Genomic DNA, 6,000 nt, shown 5'->3' on the forward strand with positions numbered 1-6,000 from the left:
GAGCTAGTTTCCCCACTCCCTTCCTCGTAAATTTTCTGGATCGGGGCTCACCAAGGGAAATGTTTCAGGTGAGCAGAGCCGAAGTGCAGCCCATACTGAGTCTGAAGGTTGGTGTATGGCAGGTGCCATGCACCTCATGTGCAGGCTGTTCACTTACAGGCATGGCAGCCATCATGGTGCAGCTCCTACAGCTTCTGCTGATTTGTCCCTGGCAGGTTCTGTGCATCTGGCCAGGTGCGAGTTTGGCTCTGTGGTAAAGGGCACCAGCTTATCCTGCAGTTGCCCTGAATGGTCAACGATAGAAGTGGTGAGAGAAAGACATGGCTTCACTTTATCTTCATGGCTTCCCGATTGTTCTTGATGCACCCTCGAAACTTTATGTCCAGCTGCCAGCCCTCCTGACTTCCAACCGGGTACCACTGATGGAGCCCACAGACTTCATAGGCTGCCTAACTGGCCCCCAGGTCTAATTCTTCTAGATCACTTAGAATGGCCCTGCTTCTCTCTTCAACCCCAACTGATGCAACTTGTTCAGTAAATCACGAGGATTCTGTAGCCATCAGAAATAATGAAGTGGTTCTATATTTGAACATACAACAACGTCCAAGATATTATTAAATAAAAAGAGTGAGGCTCAGAAAAAATGTATATTGTGTGCTAGTTTTTAGGTTTAAAAAATGGGAAAATGCACACACACTCAACACTAATACACACATATGCTTGCCAATCATGGATTATCACTGGAAAGACATAAAAAAATAACAACTCTCCTCTGGGGAAAAGAACTGACAGTGACAAGGAGGGTGAGATTTCACTGTGTATCTTTTGTACTGTTTGATTTTTCTCCCCCATGAGCTTGTGTTAATTTTTAAAATAATAATAATGACATTCAAAAAATGAAATAACATTGAAATCTCACTGCATAAATCGCCTGAGCATAAGAGGTGCTCGGTAAACATCAACCTCCTTGCACTCCTCAGGGCGTATCTCTCACCTCACCATCTACGGAGATGCATCCCGTGTTTCTTTCCTCCGTGAGACAAGAAGATGCTGGGAGCAGTGTTACAGACATAATGAACAGAATAGATCAGGAAATGAGTAGGTGCTCATTTACGTTAGTCAATCTGAGAGCCAATGACACAGCTAAAAATAAGGGCATTGCTGCACCTGAGTTTAGTGTTGGAATAGACAGGAAAGAGATATTCAATAGCTTATTCTTGAAGAAGGAAAGAAAGGGAGGACCTCGTTAAGTATAACAAAGCTGCAAGGTGGAGAGAAATATTCCCTATGGCCATCAACTTTCAGTATTTTACTTCTGTTTCCCTGAAAAGAGGAAGCATGGACACACCACGTGAAAATATGAAATGCCTGTAATGGAATAAAAATCTAAAATGCTGAATTTTGCTTTATTTATAGCTAAAACATTTAAGAAATACCAGTATGTATATGTAGTGTGTGAGTACGTGTTGTGTGTGTGTGTGTGTGTGTATACATTAGAGCCTTAGGAATACATTTTTTAAAATAAAAATAAAAAGAGTTTCCTCTGAAGTCATAGTGAGGAAGATATGCAATCTGGTTTAATGTATACTGGCAAAAAATATTTATGGAAGATTATAAATTTTGTGAAATATTCACACACAAATATAAAATACTCTGGTAAAAATATAACTTAAAAAACTCATTACTTTGAACAAGACATATTTTTGGCTAACTGGTTGTAGGAATAAAAGTCATATATTATGGGCTACAGGCAGAGAAATCTAAACCATCCTCCTACACTCTTACAGCTTCAGAAACTCGCCCGCTCTTTCCAAATCACTCCCTCTGAGTTATTCCAATGAGATTTCAGCAACACAACCCTAGTTCACCAGAGCCATTCTTCCTTCTCTCTCCACTGCCATGTTCTCACCCCTACAAAGAGAGTGGGATTACGTCTGAGGGGAAATAAGAGAGTAGATGGACTCTGGAGATTGCCCTGGGAAGAGAGGACTTTGAGACTAAGAGAGAAAGACTTTGACCACAGAAGACGATTAAAATTAGCAAAATTACCAGCGACCACAAAAGGCCACTGCACTTCCCTTCTATCTGCTTTCAAGGCTTCTGCTCTAGCCTGGTCTTGACCCACCAGCTGCAAAGTGAATAACAGAAGAATGATGTTTCAGAAATGAAGAAAAATCCTTTAAAATGCCTATAATACCATAATTGTTCTCTGTAAGAGCGAAGTGCACAGTGGTCTTTCATTCCAGAACATCTAAATAGAACAGTGTGTCATATTTAGGATGGAATCAGCATATACTCCAAACTCACATCCATAAACATTAAAACAACTACTAATTTAAAGCAAACAAAGCACACCAATACATAATTGTAATCCCTTTTAGACCAATGTGTTTTTCCTATGCTGATTAGTCCTCGCAAATTAGACATCGAGCTTTCTAGGGGGAGTTTTTCTTTTTAAATGTCAATTGGTCAGAGAAAATTTGAGGAAAGGAACAAAAGTATTTGCCCTGCTGTGATGTCTACTTGTCTCTCATCACTCATAAGCATCACAATCATTACTATTGCCAGGCATATACAGACCACCTTTCCTCCCCAATCAGCTTATGAATGGTTTTACAAATGGATTAGAAACAGCATAGATATGGGTCACTTCACACAGCACCAAAGTACAGTCACCTCAAGGGGAAATGCGGGAACTTCTATATAAATCAGGACAACGTTAAGAGAAGGGTTAAGACCAACCATGAAGAATGGCTTATTTGCTCGAAGCTGTAGGGAATATTAGGTAAGCAGAGGACATTTCCTTCCCCTGGCTACAAGGTCATTGTGGCCTCATTGGTTGAGGTCCGAGGTTAATGAATCTTGCTTCCAGATGGCAGTGCTGCCGTAGGACTAACACACAGCGTTTTATCTTCTGGAGAGAGGCTAATCAAGTCCGGGCAAGTGTTTCCCAGCATCTCTGCGTCTTGCCAGCCATGAAGCACAGACCCGGGAGAGGGATCCTGAGCTCGGATGACACAACTAAAGGACCTTCTGATGCTCAGAGAGTCATCAGAACCCAGGCATCCTCATTCTGGTGTCCTCTTCTGCAAAGGCAACATGGGGGTTTTCCTATAGGATCCAAAAACATGAACTACTTTGTTCTTGTGCAGAACTCTGTCGGGTTCATTAGCCAGGGGTGCCTCACATGGGCACTACCAGTGTAACTTGGAAAGTACTTGCTGTTCCTATTAAAACCGCCTCTTCAGACGCTGCAAAGAGACGCTCTACTGAGTCTCCCATCTCCTGCAAGTCCCATCGATGCCCCTAAAGCAGCGTTTGAGAAGAACTAAGAATCTCCTGTCAGTCTTGCTTTGCAGAGACAGAGAATCAATCTACGTTACCTTGTTCGTGGCTATTAGAAGTGAATTTCCTCAGGGCAGTTATGAGAGATGCCGATTTTTGATGAGACCTGTACTTGATACTTACCATATTTAGATGTAGACCTTCCTCAGTGGGATTTTTGCTAGCAAATCTCACGGTTTTTCACAGCACATTTATGTTGATAGTAAGGGCTAGTAGCACACACACAGAGTAAACATATATTTTAGAAAATATTCCGGAAGCTCTAAAGGTAGCTGTGTTTGTACCCAGCTACTAGTGAATGACAGCCCAATGCTTGTCAAATTCAACGTGCATAGACTCTTGTTATCATGCAGATTCTGATGCAGTCTGTCTGGGATAAGGCCCGAGGTGCTGCAGTTCTAATAAATCAAGGTAATTCCTCCTGCAGGTTGGTGGATCACCATTGCAATGGCAAAAAGCTAGGTTACCTGTACTTTTCAAACCCCGAATCCAAAGGACTTTTCCCAGCCAACACACTTGCATGGAAATTCTCCTGGTAAGAATTCCTCCTGGTTTGTGATTGGAGGTAATTAGAGCAGAGCTACTCCGTGACAGCTCCACCGCTCAGGGGGCACATGGGGTAGAAGGTTTTCACTAGAGAAGTGAAATTCCTGAGAACATAGGTGTCAAGTAGCAAGACACCAACGTTGCCCTCCCTCCACATCCTGCATTCTGCACTGTTCCTTTGGCCTGGCTTCAAACAGAAAGCAAAGTTGGAATTTGTTTTAAAGCCCCAAAGCTAATTCTCCTGATTTCAGTGACAACTACGAAGCAAAAGAAAAGGTAGCCAGGACCCCTGCAGAGCAGAGCACGGGGGGCGGGGTGGGTGAGGGGGACTTCACAGAGAGCATTGTCATGAAGAGGGCACACACGGAGATGCCGCACAGGGGCCAGAGCCCTGGAGCCCACACAGATGAGACACAGGTGTTCCAAATCTCCAAGTCTCTGGGGAGGGCGGAGGGACACCGGAAGGAAAGGGCAGGAAAGCTCTAGCCCATCTGAGAAATTAGAGCCTACAGCATGGAACTCTCATGGCAAATCCAGCACTGGCTGTCGCTGGGGAAAGTAATCTGAAGTAGCAGTAAGTCAGGTTTTGTACTGAAAGCACACAAGAAGAAACAGAAACAGCCACAAACCAGAATGACTCAGAAGCCCCAGCATAGGGGTCCATAGTTCCTTGTTTAATAGTTTGTCCACAGCTCACAGTTGCTTGACTACCATCTATGTCAACAGAAGAAAGAACCCTGTATTTGAATCTGGGGTAAACTATTTCAGCTCTGAACAAGTTGTTCAGGTGGGACGGGGAGGTCTCCAGGGATATACCAGAAACCTACAGTCTTGGGCTCAGCCTGGCACGTAGAAGTGGGTGACAGCAATGAATACATTTCTTCACTTTTTATTGTTTTATGTATCTTCCAGGCATGAGATGTTGTGCGTAATGCTGAGGGAGAAATAAAGCTATGATCTCCACAAAGGCGTCCACGTGACCTTTCTCTCTGTTTCTCCAGTGTGTAGTATAATCTGTAGAACACAGTGGGATCAAAAAACATTCACCGAATGAAAAAAGAAATAGTAGTTCACATGAAGCATTTACTATGTGCCAGGGGCTACAGTGAAATGCATTATCTGAGGTGGGGAAGAAAGATTCATAGAAAAGACACAGCTATGCTTCCTGGCGATTGCTAACTGACTGGTCAGGGTCCATTATGAATCTCCTGCAAAGATGTCTTCTGCAATCAGAGAGCACAGGAGACAGTACAGAGGAATGAACTCGATTTCTGATTAAATCTGGTGTCTCCAGAACACGCACCTGAGGGAGCACCTCTCAGTTCCTGCTCTGATGGCGTTGATTGGGTATTTGTTCTGAGGTGCCAGCATATTACCCCTTAGAAGCCAGGTAAATAAAGAGCCATAGTGGGCGTTTCTGGAACTTGAAGACCTTTTCCCTTCTGGGTATGATGTGACTAAGAATTGGAAGTGACAAAATTGTACCTAACTTGTATTTCTGATAAAGTCTATGTATCTTGAGAGGTTACGATGCCTTCCTCTCCATAAAAATGTCCGTATGTTCAAGCATGGACGTTAAGAATGCTTAAACCGGAGCCCAGCTCTTACAAATGGAATCCAGAAATAATGGCTTAAGGTACATTTCATCTGAAGCTGCAGTTTTAGGGCACAGCTCGTTAGGATCTTCTTCCTTGGCTCTCCAGTCTCATTGCAAAAGCATTTTATTGATGTGCACCACCAAGAACAGTCAGAAGGAGTCTTGTTTACGGCCTCAGAAGCTCCTAACACCACCTTCATCCAATAACTCAAAGAGAGAACTAAAGAGCCATGTAGTTTATGTGTAAGAATGAAATTAGCCTCAACTACTTTCTTAATGGGGAAGAACCAGGAAAGTTAAAGCTCTCCCCTGCTGTAGCAAACCAAAGTGTGGGGTGATAAACAGCCTTTCTCCCACAATTTACTTTGCTTAAATTCAAAGTTGTTTTCTTATCACCCAAGATTCCCCCAGAGGAATTTTGTAGTTTTGCAGCAAATACTGTTTGCATGTGCTCATTGAATCACTCACAAATTTCCTACAGGAGAGCTTCAAAAGATCCTGGCATCCCTCCC

The sequence above is a fragment of the Balaenoptera borealis genome (genome assembly GCF_965194805.1).
Source record: "Balaenoptera borealis genome assembly, chromosome: 9".
Lineage (NCBI taxonomy): Eukaryota > Metazoa > Chordata > Mammalia > Artiodactyla > Balaenopteridae > Balaenoptera > Balaenoptera borealis.